Raw genomic sequence first — 14,108 nt, forward strand, 5'->3', positions numbered from 1 at the left:
GTAACATTTCAGAATGTTAATATTTATTTTCTGAAATAACGGAAAAAAGTGTCTTACATTTGGAACACCTCACGTGTGTCAGGCTTTACTCATCACTCGCCTCGCCTTTGTCTGATTCTTTTTTTTTTTTCTTCTTCAGCAGCCATTTGTTGCATGACACTCGACCACCACACGCCAGTCATCACGACTGACGCCCTTCAGCATAGTGGTGTAGACGTGATGACCAGTCGGGTTAGAGGCGTCGTTGCTACTATACGTGGCCACTCTGTGTATTAAATTTCGCATCGTGTACACGCGCAATTCACCTTCATATTAGATCACGTAGTCGTTGGTCCGTGCACGACAATGCACGGTCCCAGTTCTTTTCATAATCCCTTGCGCGAATATGCGCTTTTTCAGGGAGTCCCATCTCGGATTCTGTTGATCACAGAGATGAGGAGTCAAATGTTTTGGATAGTCTTTGGCCTAGCAAGCATTTGTACAACGTACCTATCGGCGAAACGTGCATAATGTAACTATCCTACTGAACAGGGTCAAAGTTTCAACATTACATGCTTCCACTAGCCCATAAAAATTGAGAACAGTATTGTCTACGGTGGACCTTAGACGACTTATAAAAGCGCCATCTGTCTGTGGACGGTCCCTGAGCAAATCCCAGAAAACCATGATTTTTCGGTACGAAAAGTACCAGTTGTGGAGATGTCCACTTCTATAATTTATATTCGTGGCAGACGGTCGAAATTTTTACCATTTGTTTTTAAGGTGATATATTCCGTGAACCTTGAAAAAGTTTTGATATCATTAGCCGTTATCGAGATCCAGAAGTTCAAAATTATCTTACTTATGCACTTAAAATACGCGAGTAATATCTGGTCTGAAGAGCGAACGTAATTTTAATTGACGTAATGAACACATGGCAACAGTTCTAGTGACATCGAAAAGGTTCTGCGGTCACTAAAGCATGGTTTTAGTCCACGTTTTTTCACCAATAAAACTTTATGACGCGCTGTCTCTGTATAATGGGCACTTCACGCTTATACAGATATGCCCAAAATGGTTCTGCAGTCACGCATGCCTGAAAAGAACTTAAAATGACTGCCAGTAGTTATGTAGAACTAGAGAGGCTGTAAATTCGGTGAAGTATTCCTAATAACATTTTTACCATTTTTTAGATACTAATAATAAGTTGGTTGTTTTCGGTGAACTGCGATTGAACAGTGAAAGCATCCAGAAAAAATATGCACGCAACGCTTCTGTGTTAAGTGAAATGGGGAAGTTAGCGGAGAGCTGGCAGCGGTAAGGTACTGCGAAGTAGAAACTGAAATTTGCACTCGAAAAATATTTATATGAGGATATCAGTTAAAATTAATTACTATAAAAATTCAGATATTCCACTTTCTGTTTACTACAAAATGCTTGCTTACGACGGCAGGATGAATGTCTCCCACAGCTCAAGAAAATTTTAAAAATTTGAATTTTGATAATGGTAGTTAGTGAGCAATAATGATTCAGCAAAAGGAATTCTCTGTTGAAACCGTATTTAAGTAAACCAGCAATAATTTTAAGACATTGAGCTATCAATAACATAATTACAGGAGGTATGTAAAGGTGAAATTTAATTAGTAGTAGTCTTCGCTGTCCCTCGTTCAATCTGTATCGGACAATCAATACTAAAACAGAAAAAGACGTATTGATGAGAAGCAGCATTCAAAAATTTTAAGAATACACCCATACCAGCCCCTGAGCCGTCATAACTAAGGACTATAAGAACAAGTAGGCGCAATACAACTTGCAAGTACGAAATGGAGCTCCAGTTATTTACGAACATCTGCCCGCTAAATACTGAACTTCAAAGCCCACACTACAGAATCAACAATATCTTTAATAATCATAAACTTCAAGAAAATGTCCACATTACATAATAAATTTAAATGACCTTTATTAGGCATATGAAATTTCACTCATAAATGGTGTTTTCAGTCTAAATAATATTTCAACAAATGAACGACAGATTAAAAAATGAGTATCAACGATTTAAAGCCTGAAAGACTCATTTGGCTCATGCTTAAGAAAATCACTAACAGCTTCACCTCGTTCAGCATACTTATGTACCCGTATGTCCAACACAGACCAGTTTAGATGGCCCAAAAAAATGCCGCTACCGCTACACCGCCCTTGGAAGTGGGTTCGCTTAACCACTGAGCACAAGCACGCCACAGGACCAAGCAAGCTGCTCACCAAACAAATCCTTATTCGTCCGCTGCTCCACTCTGTCCGTATACCCACAGACCAAGCATCAAAGGCGAACGAAGGCCGTGTTGGAACTCGAGCGTCGTGTTTTTGAGGCAATTGAGGTTACCAGTCCAAGACCCGCTTACAGGACAGCGCTACGCTGAGAAATGCTCTTCGGTTTGCAGCCCCATACGACGACCACTTGTGTTTGCTCATGAACTTCGTTCTCCAGCTAGCGGCAAGACGGAACTGACCAAGAGCAAAGCAGTTCGGTGTTAAGTCACCGCGGGCGGTCGCGTGCACGGCCACTAGCGAGAGCTAGGAACGAGGTTGCTTAGTGAGCACCAAAGATGCAGCCTCCTGCTATTGATGAGAATGAGGAATCGACAGTGAGCACGGCTCATTAACCTCATATTATGCGTAATTATTTTGTCGTTTATATGTATCAAGTATATAAATGTGTGAAGTATGTAAATTCTATCTATCTATCGCTTGCGCCTTGTCCCGCAGTTACGCAGGGTCGGCCATGGTTAACCGGATTTGGCATATTAATTGTAAGGGGTGGCCGGATGCCCTTCCTGCCGCCACCCCGTACCCCCCAGGACGGAATTACTGCACCCCAGTTGTCTGCGTCTAGTGTAAATCGCGAAATACTGTCAATGTGAGTCGTGGAACTGAGGCGGGACATGGGGACCAACCCGGTATTCACCTAATAGGATGTGGAAAACCGCCTAAAAACCACACCCAGGCTGGCCCGCACACTGGCCGTCGTTAATCCGCTGGGCGGATTCGATCTGGTGCCGGCGCGCCTACCCGAGACCAGAAAACAGCGCGGTAGCACTCTCGGCTATATTGGAGGGTTGTCTAAGTATGTAAATAAACTGTCAAAACTTTACTGAACTTTGGAACCTATTTTATATAAGTAGCAAACCCTATGAAAAAAAAAGGGAACCAGCGGGAAAATGCTCCTGTCGGGGAGGGGGGGGGGGGACGAATATTTTCATATTTAAAATACTCTAACACAAAAGTGTGGAATCAGCTGCCTCATTCCGTCTTGATCACCAAAAATTTTGGTATGCGAGCACATTCGCGCTTTTTGTGCTGAAAGTAGCAGAGAGACAGTGACGCTGGAAGAGAGAGAAGGCAGTGATGGTTAGAGAGAGGAAATGGCAGTGAAAGAGAAAGAGTGATAGATGGAGGCGATAGTAATGGGAGACAGAGAGAGAGGAAATATTGGTGGTTAGTAAGAGACAATGACAGTAAAGAGACAGAGAGACAGATCGAGATAGAAGCAGTGTGACGAAAAGAGAGAGGAGTCAGTGGATATAAAAAATGCTGATGACTGGAGACCATACATACGCTTGAACGACTTGGACCCTCCCAGATCGGTGAACTTTAACACGAAGGTGAAGGTGAGGGCGAATTTTGGTCCAAAGGTGTAGGGAAAAATTAAGTTGGATCCCCACGAGTGTTTGAGCTGCCTAGGTGTGGTGCAGATAGTGGCAGTGCGAACAGTGTAAGTGAGAGAGGAGACGGTGGGATATACTGTAGCACAAAATGGAGACAGTGGGAGACATACATGTATAGACAGTTGCAGTGAGCGGGAGATGCTGAGTATGAAGTCTTCACTACAAAGAGTGACTGCCTAAAAGGATTTAGAATGTTTTGTATTAAAAGAACGTGAATACGTCCGCATGCCAAAATTTTTGTTGAGGAAGGCGGAATGAGGATTGAAGCAGATGATTCGCCATTTTTTTTTGTTGTTGGAGTCTTTTAACGAAGAAGATATTCGCTTTTTTTGAGCTACGATGGGACAATTTTTCCGCTGGTCCTACTGTACTCCATAAGCACTGTATGGTAAAATTTCGTTATTTGATATCCTTCCCAGTATAGCAATTTTAATGGCTAACAATGTCTATGAAAATTGTTAAGTACATATATACGTGGCATCTGTTCTTTTGGATATGTCCAAAAGATATGACACTACATATGTTTATAACTACGGCGATCAAAGCCTATGATACCTTCAGTGTACATGCGCATCAAACTCAAACTCTTGCGGGAATCGGTGAGTTTCCGCAAGTAATGAAGCTAATAATGAGCATGGGCACTACATCAGTAGTGTCTGGTATAAGTTGAGTATTTAGGTCTGACGAGAGGCGTGCTAGACTAATGCCGGAGGTTGTGGTCTGGAGATAAACATGTCGATTCTGTAAATAAGTAACATGTTTGGCCGGTGTTTCCTTCTTTTCAAGATTCATCTTATATTTTGTACACAGACAAAATGTAAACTTACAATAAAATGGAACACTGCAGTAAAACTTACAGTACATACAACAAAATTTCAGTGAAAAAAAGTGGAGGTTCCTTTGACGAAACAAACTTGTCACCCTGCGTGAGTGTTTCACTCCTAGCTGAATTAATTTCCGATCGTCTATAATTTAATTTGTTACCGCCAGTACTAATGACTAGAGTTTGGCTCTACCAAAACTACGGTTCGGTGGTTTTGGAAACAATACGTAAATGACGTACCAAATGGTAGGATTATCCGTAGTATTGCTAGCGGTGGTAGGGAAAGAAACGTAAATGAAAGCGTGAGAGTGAAACGGGGAGCCGACGACTTCTCTTTTGTTTTTTGTTTGTTTCTTTGTTTTGCACATAATTAGAACCGCACATCGTTCAGTTTGGACCATTTCTGTTTCTCGCAAATTACACTGAAGTGCCAAAGAAACTGGTATAGACACGCGTATTAAAATACAGAGATATGTAAACAGGCAGAACACGGCACTGCGGTCGGCAACTCTTATACAAGACATGAGTCTGACGCAGTTGTTAGATTCGGTTACTGCTGCTTCAATGGCAGGTTATCAAGATTTAAGTGAGATTGAACGTGGTGCCATAATCGGCGCACGAGCGATGGGACACTGCACCTCCGAGGTAGCGATGAAGTGGGGATTTTTTCGTACGACCACTTCACGAGTATACAGTGAATACCAGGAACGCGGTAAAACATCAAATCTCCGACGTCGCTGCGGCCAGAGAAAGATCCTGCAAGAACGGGACCAACGGCGACTGAAGAGAATCGTTCAACGTGACAGAAGTTCAAGCCTTCCGCAAATTGCTTCAGATTTCAATTCTGGGCCATCAACAAGTGTCAGCGTGCGAACCATTCAACGAAACATAATCGATATGGGCTTTCGGAGCCGAAGGACCACTCGTGTACCCTTGATGCCTGCACGAGACAAAGCTTTACGCCTCGCCTGAGCCCGTCAACACCGACATTGCACTCTTGATGACTGGAAACATGTTGCCTGGTCGGACGAGTTTCGTTTCAAACTGTATCGAGCGGATGGAGGTCTACGGGTATGGAGATGACCTCATGAATCCATGAACGCTGCATGTCAGCAAGGGACTATTCAAACTGGGGGAGGATGTGTAATAATGTGGGGTGTGTGCAGTTGGAGCGATATGGAACCCGAGATACGTCTAGATACGACTCTGACAGATAACACGTACATAAGCAGCCTGTCTGATCACCTGCATCCATTCATGTCCATTGTGCATTCCGACGGACTTGGGCAATTCCGGCAGGACAATGCCACATCCCACAGGTCCCTAACTGCTGCAGAGTGGCTCTTCTGAGTTTAAACACCTACGCTTACCTCCAAGCTCCGCACCAAACTCCCGAGACATTAACGTTATTGTGCATATCTGGGATGCCTTGTAATGTGCTGTTCAGAAGAGATCTCCACCCCCTCGTACCCTTATGGATATATGGAAACCCTGCAGGATTCATGGCGTCAATTCCCTCCAGCACTAATTCAGACATTAGTCGAGTCTGTGTCACGTCGTGTTGCGGCACTTCTGCGTGCTCGCGGAAGCCCCTACAGGCTATTAGGCAGGTGTGCCACTTTCTTTGGCTCTTTAGTGTGTAAATTGAATTTCATAAGTAATAAAAATTAGTCAGTCACGTAACATCTGCATCTTTACATAGCCAAAGAAATTACTTTTGGTAATAGGTAGATGACATGCACAGATATGAAGGAATCTATATAATTATTGTTGCTGTTTTGTTCTCATTACGATCAAATGCAAGAGTTTTCTGGTATTAATGAAAAATGTGAAAGTTCTTTATGAGTAGCAGAAACAAGTTTTATATTACCTCGACGAGGTATTGAAGCGATGTTTGTCATGCTTTTGTTTTGCGTTTCTTTTTTTTTTCTTTTTTACCTTCTTTCAAGAAATCGCATTTTCTAGAGCTGTGTGATAAATCTGTATTTATTATTTTTTTAAACTTTTACTACAATACCCCTCGGTTTCAGGTTAAACATCAACCGTTTTCAAATAAAACCTGAATTGAACACTGACTATTCCAATTTTATTATAAAAACTGTTTAAGTAAAAGACAGGTGGGTGAACACGTAGAACAAAAAACTTCTGTACATCACACGGCTCTCTGTACAGCGTCACTCAATTTCTAGCCGGTTCACCGCTTCCGGTTTCTAGGAGAATCTAGTAAGATATTGGTCGCATACACAAACGAAGCGATCGAAATGATATAATGCCCGATAGATATGCAATACATTTAACACACAGACAATGCGTTTACCATCTTAACTGACCAATGCTACAAGGAAAATTACCGTAGTCTACGCTCACTTATAATAGTCTACGGTAGCTTACAATAGTTTCACACTGAGGTAACAAAAGACATGGGATAGCGACGTGCACACATACAGATGGCTGTAGTACCGGGTAAGCAAGGCATAAAAGCGAAGTGCACTGGCGGAGCTGTCGTTTCTTCTCAGATGATTTATGGAAAAAGGTTTCCGACGCTGTAATGGCCACACGACGGGAATTAATAGACTCCGAACGCGGAATGCTAGTTGGAGCTAGTTGCATGGCACTTTCAGTGTAGGAAATAGTTAGGGAATTCAATTTACCGGGGTCCACAGTGTCAAGAGTGTGCCGAGAGTACCATACTTCAGGCATTACTTCTCATCACGAACAACGTAGTGGCCGACGGCGGCGGCGTTTTGTATAGATGTCAGTGCTTACCGACAAGAAACACTGTGAAGCAACCGCAGAAATCAATGTGGGACGTGCGACCAGCGTAAAATGGTTCAAATGGCTCTGAGCACTATGGGACTTAACTTCTGAGGTCATTAGTCCCCTAGAACTTAGAACTACTTAAACCTAACTAACCTATGGACATCACACACATCCATGCCCGAGGCAGGATTCGAACCTGCGACCGTAGCGGTCGCGCGGTTCAAGACTGTAGCGCCTAGAACCGCTCGGCCACACCGGCCGGCAACGAGACCAGCGTGACCGTTAGGATTGTGCGGCGAAATTTGGTATCAATGGGCTTGGCAGCAGACGACTGACGCGAGTGGCTTTGCTAACAGTACGATAGCGCCTAAGGTGCCTCTCCAGGGCTCGTGACCATGTCGGTTCGATTCTAGAAGACTGGAAAACCGTGGTCTGGTCAGGTGAGTGCCGATTGCAGTTGGTAAGAGCTAGTGGTAGGATTCGAGTGTGGAGCAGACTTCACGATGCCATGGACACAGGTTGTCAACAAGGCACTGATCTAGCTGGGGGTGGCTCCATAATGCTGTGGGCTTTATTTACGTGGAATTGAGTGGGTCCTCGGTAATGTTCTACTGCTTGGTGACAATTTGCAGCCATTCATAGACTTAATGTTCCCAAACAACAATGTCGTTTTTGCGGATGACAATGCGCCATGTCAACGGGCCAACTGTTCGCGATTGGCTTGAAGAAATTTCTGGACAGTGTGATCGAATAATTTGACCAAACAGGTCATCCGACGTGAATCCCATCGAATATTTGTGGAATATTAGAGACCGCAAAGGACTTGGAAGAGCAGTTGAACGGAATGAATAGTGTCTTGAAAGGAGGATATAAGATGAACATCAACAAAAGCAAGACGAGGATAATGGAATGTAAACAAATTAAGTCGGGTGATGCTGAGGGAATTAGATTAGGAAATGAGACACTTAAAGTAGTAAAGGAGTTTTCCTATTTGGGGAGCAAAATAACTGATGATAGTCGAAGTTTCTTTTTTTTCTTTCTTTCTTTTTTTGCAGAATGGGACTTAACTGCTGTGGCCATCAGTCCCCTAGAACTTAGAACTACTTAAACCTAACTAACCTAAGGACATCACACACATCCATGCCCGAAGCAGGATTCGAACATGCGACCGTAGCGGTCGCGCGGTTCCAGACTGTAGCGCCTAGTACCGCTCGGCCTCTAAGGCCGACTGGTCGAAGTAGAGAGGATATAAAATGTAGACTTGCAATGGCAAGGAAAGCGTTTCTGAAGAAGAGAAATTTGTTAACATCGAGTATAGATTTAAGTGTCAGGAAGTCGTTTCTGAATGTATTATATGGATTGTAGCCATGTATGGAAGTGAAAAGTGGACGATAAATAGTTTAGACAAGAAGATAATAGAAGCTTCCGAAATGTGGTGTTACAGAAGAATGCTGAAGATTAGATGGGTAGATCACATAACTAATGAGGAGGTATTGAATAGGATTGGGGAGAAGTTTGTGGCACAACTTGACTAGAAATAGGGATCGGTTCGTAGGACATGTTCTGAGGCATCAAGGGATCACCAATTTAGTACTGGAGGGTAGCGTGGAGGATAAAAATTGTAGAGGGAGGCCAAGAGATGAATACGCTAAGCAGATTCAGAAGGATGTAGGTTGGAGTAGGTACTGGGAGATGAAGAAGCTTGCACAGGATAGAGTAGCATGTAGAGCTGCATCAAACCAGTCTCAGGACTGAAGACCACAACAACAACATAATCTAAAGAGCAGTTCGTGCACAAAATTCTACTCTGGCAACACTTTCGTATTTATGGACGGCTGCAGAGACAGTGTGGCGCAATATTTCTGCAAGGGACTATCAACGACTGGAGTCCCTGCCACGCCGAGTTGCTGCACTGCGCAATGTAAAAGGAGGAATCCCATGATTTTTGTTATCTCCGTGTACAATTGTAGTGGCGACATGGAGTAGAAGCTTACGATCGCACAATTTTGTAGCGAACGTGCATAAAGTGTATGCACTTCCTTTCGTATTCGAGGTTTCTTCACTCCTGAAAATTGCAAGGAAGTACAGTGCCGGCGAGGAGGCCTGCACCAGCGACTCGCCAGGAAGTCGTCATCGTGTCGAGGCGAGGTGAGGCAGCGCCACGTCGTGCCTTACCGGAGTCCCAGCAGGCGGCGCAGCGCGACACGGCGCGCCGTCACGAAGTGTTTTCCTAACTGTTCCCCGGCACTCACGAAATCGGCCGCCCATTACAAGAACAGCGGCCGGCTGCCGGCCTGCGCAGTTTTTCGTGTACTTAATCTCTACGGTCGTCGTGCAGCCGACAAGGTGAAGTCTAAGGTCCCCGTATCCTGTGTTTCAGATGTGCTGACGTCACACCCCGGGGCGACGCGCCAGCGCGGAGCAACCGCCGTTCTACTCATGGTGAGTACTTTTCGGGTAGTAGTCTTTCTTCGTATAGGGTGCACAATCACGGTACATTTATTTTCGAAACGGATTTCCCTGCGTAGTATGTTCTTTCGTTTTGAGATACACTTTATTTCTTTTCTAGCTGAGTACCCAGTTTCCCGGATATGTATTTATTCCAATCTTCTGTTATTGCATCTCCTCCTTCCCTCTCATTGTCCATTTATACATCTACATCTACATTTATACTCCGCAAGCCACCCAACGGTGTGTGGTGGAGGACACTTTACGTGCCACTGTCATTACCTCCCTTTCCGGTTCCATTCGCGTATGGTTCGCGGGAAGAACGACTTCCGGAAAGCCTCCGTGCGCGCTCGAATCTCTCTAATTTTACATTCGTGATCTCCTCGTGAGGTATAAGTAGGGGGAAGCAATATATTCGATACCTCATCCAGAAACGCACCCTCTCGAAACCTGGACACCGCGATGCAGAGCGCCTCTCTTGCAGAGTCTGCCACTTGAGTTTGCTAAACATCTCCATAACGCTATCACGCTTACCAATAACCCTGTGACGAAACGCGCCGCTCTTCTTTGGACCTTCTCTATCTCCTCCGTCAACCCGACCTGGTACGGGTCCCACACTGATGAGCAATACTCAAGTATAGGTCGAAAGAGTGTTTGTAAGCCACCTCCTTTGTTGATGGACTACATTTTCTAAGGACTCTCCCAATGAATCTCAACCTGGTATCCACCTTACCAACAATTAATTTTATATGATCATTCCAGTGCAAATCGTTCCGCATGGATACTCCCAGATATTTTACAGAAGTAACTGCTACCAGTGTTTGTTCCGCTATCATATAATCATACAATAAAGGATCCTTCTTTCTATGTATTCGCAATACATTGCATTTGTCTATGTTAAGGGTCAGTTGCCACTCCCTGCACGAAGTGCCTATCCGCTGCAGATCTTCCTGCATTTCGGTGCAATTTTCTAATGCTGCAACTTCTCTGTATACTATAGCATCATCTGCGAAAAGCCGCATGGAACTTCCGACACTATCTACTAGGTCATTTACATATATTGTGAAAAGGAATGTTCCCATAACACTCCCCTATGGCACGCCAGAGGTTACTTTAACGTCTGTAGACGTCTCTCCATTGAGAACAACATGCTGTGTTCTGTTTGCTAAAATCAGTTCAATCCAGCCACACAGCTGGTCTGATATTCCGTAGGCTCTTACTTTGTTTATCAGGTGACAGTGCGGAACTGTATCGAACGCCTTCCGGAAGTAAAGGAAAATGGCATCTACCTGGGAGCCTGTATCTAATATTTTCTGGGTCTCATGAACAAATAAAGCGAGTTGGGTCTCACACGATCACTGTTTCTGGAATCCATGTTGATTCCTACAGATTAGATTCTGGATTTCCAGAAACGACATGACATCTCCTCGACCCCCTCTCACTATCCATCTCCTTCTCCCCTTCTCCCTGTTGGTCTCCTCCTCTACCCTTTGTCTGCACATTCCCTCCTCTCTTGCCTGTCTATTTGTTCCTCCCTCTCTGCCCATCTGTCCATGTCTTCCTCCCCCTTGTCTGTATTCATCTCCTCATTCCTCTTCGCAGTCTGTCCATCTCCCCCTCCCAACTTACCTCTCCATGTTATCCACTAACCCCGATACGAAGATGGTCATTCTTATCCCCAAAGTATTTCTTTCCAGATCGTTAATTGCAAGGGGCGCTCAGTAAATATTGCAACACTGTTTTGTGAAGGCAGGCTGATTTTATTCAGGATTCCAATACACCATATTATTCCCTATTGTTTTTACTACAAAACCCTTTTTTCAACACAATCCAAGCTAAAGGAAGTAGGTTACAGTACACTTGTTCGCCTACTGCTTGAATACTGCTCACCAGTGTAGGATCCGTACCAGATAGGGTTGATAGAAGAGATAGAGAAAATCCAACGGAGAGCAGCGCGCTTCGTTACAGGATCATTTAGTAATCGCGAAAGCGCTACGGAGATGATAGATAAAGTCCAGTGGAAGACTCTGCAAGAGAGACGCTCAGTAGCTCGGTACGGGCTTTTGTTGAAGTTTCGAGAACATACCTTCACCGAGGAGTCAAGCAGTATATTGCTCCCTCCTACGTTTATCTCGCGAAAAGACTATGAGGATAAAATCAGAGAGATTAGAGCTCACACAGAGGCATACCGACAATCTTTCCACGAACAATACTGGAATAGAAGGGAGAACCGATAGAGGTACTGCTACGGTCGCAGGTTCGAATCCTGCCTCGGGCATGGATGTGTGTGATGTCCTTGGGTTAGTTAGGTTCAAGTAGTTCTAAGTTCTAGGGGACTGATGACCACAGGTGTTAAGTCCCATAGTGCTCAGAGACATTTTTTCGCTAGAGGTACTCAAAGTACCCTCCACCACACAACGTCAGGTGGCTTGCGGAGTATGGATGTAGATGTAGATATAAATGCGGCCGCCTTACGCCACCTTACTGGGAGGGCACGTATCCCCACATGAAACCACTCTACGAGATGACGTAGTATCCAACGTACTGCTGCATCAGTAACTTCTCCATCATTCACTACTGCTTCCTACTGATTGCATCCTTTACAGAGCCAAACATATATAGGTTTGAAGGTGTGAGATTCGGTCAGTATGGTGGATAGAAAGAACAGTGAAATGAAGTTTCGTGATCTCCTCTCGGGTGCGCGGACTTGTGTGGGGCCTTGCACTGTCATGGAGAAGGAGAAGTTCGTTTGCATTTTTGTGGCGACGAACTCGCTGAAGTCCCTAACATTGCAGGTTCACAGCTGTGTGCACCCAGCCGGCACACAGGAGACTGGAGAGATTCGCTCGATCTTGCTGCGATGATGACAGACACCTCGCCCAACGGCTCACCGTGATTTTGTTCACTGCCAGATCTTCATAGACGCTCTGCAAGGGCCTATCAGTATTTGCGATGCTCCGGTTTCCCACCAACCCACCAAAGGAAATTCAATGGCAGCTGGTTGCTTGGTACGAACCTCCGTTACAGCTGCCATTTTGAAGGCTACCTACAGCGCCGCCACCTAACGGAAATTCATGAAACTGTAGCGGCTAAAGCGGGAATATTCCATGATGTCCGACAGCAGATGCTGCATTTCTTTCAGTCGAAATTGGCCGAGAAAAAAAAGGTGTTGCATTATTCATATCGAACGTCCCTCGTAATATGTGTTCCAGATTTCGTTGAAATCAAAATGGTTCAAATGGCTCTGAGCACTATGGGACTCAACTGCTGTGGTCATCAGTCCCCTAGAACTTAGAACTAATTAAACCTAACTAACCTAAGGACATCACACACATCCATGCCCGAGGCAGGATTCGAACCTGCGACCGTAGCAGTCGCACGGTTCCGGACTGCGCGCCTAGAACCGCGAGACCACCGCTGCCGGCAAACGCATCGTTGAAATCGTTCCAGGGGTTTAGGATGACCTTTGTACCATTAGCTTTGCCCGCTTACGCACATGTCAAAATATTCCACATGTGTTTAACATATTTCAAATGTATTTTTATATACATTTTAGCTGTATCCCTAGCGTATTTCGCCCTGCAGGGTCGTTTTCACGCAGCTTAATGTTTATGGCATCGTATCTCCTGAACTATATGTTGCTCAATGATATTTTTTTGGTGGTACATTCAGTGCTATATGTGGTTACTGTGTGCGAAACGAGTTGTGAATAGAGTTAGTAGTATAGAAGTAATAAATTAAAACGTCGTACATGATGTTCTATTCGTTGTCATTTTTATGTTTAAAGTGTTGGCTCGCAGTTGGAGAAGTGTACCTTTTGTGGATTTTCTTACAGCGCATACTGTAAATCGCTAAGGCAGTGTAGTGAGCCGCGGCTCCTAGAAGTAATGCATTCAGGTATTTTACAAATACGTAATAATAACGAACAATACAATAGAACTGATGCTGATTGTAAAATCTGCAACAAAATTTTGAAAATACGTCGGATACGAAATCACGTTTGCAACTTAACAAATACAAAGACGAATTAGTTAATGTGAAACACATATTAAGAGTAATCAAATCAGATGTAACGGGGACCTACAATCCGAACGACTGGCAACAGTGAGATGGATCCAGCAGATCCTGCTCATATATTTTGCTGCTATGTTAAAGCACCCTGTCTTGCTTTCCCACTCGCCATCTGTGTGCGAAAGTAGGAAGAAGTGAGTCATTTTATTCTCAGTTTTTACACTGATATTTCTGTATATCCTTCCCATATCCTTTTGCTGCAGTTTGATCCACTATGCCCAAATGGAGTGAATAAATGTGACTTTTGTAAGGGCGTGCAGTATTCGTAGTCTATTAGACGGGATTTGCTAATAAGTAGTAGCATA

The 14,108-nt window shown here is 44.2% G+C and overlaps 1 protein-coding gene across 3 annotated transcripts in view; it reads left to right on the forward strand.

The window, feature by feature from the left end:
• LOC126198978 (ras association domain-containing protein 10-like) overlaps positions 1–14,108 on the forward strand; it is a 1,181,222-nt gene that overhangs the window by 983,601 nt on the left and 183,513 nt on the right. For 2 of the 3 annotated variants that reach the window (XM_049935642.1, XM_049935643.1), the window contains one exon: positions 9,665–9,726. The exons of the other annotated variant lie outside the window; for it this stretch is intronic. The gene's annotated coding sequence lies outside the window, so the exon portion shown is untranslated. The remainder of the gene's footprint in view (positions 1–9,664; positions 9,727–14,108) is intronic. 3 annotated transcript variants of the gene reach the window in all.

The sequence above is a fragment of the Schistocerca nitens genome, chromosome 8, assembly GCF_023898315.1.
Source record: "Schistocerca nitens isolate TAMUIC-IGC-003100 chromosome 8, iqSchNite1.1, whole genome shotgun sequence".
Lineage (NCBI taxonomy): Eukaryota > Metazoa > Arthropoda > Insecta > Orthoptera > Acrididae > Schistocerca > Schistocerca nitens.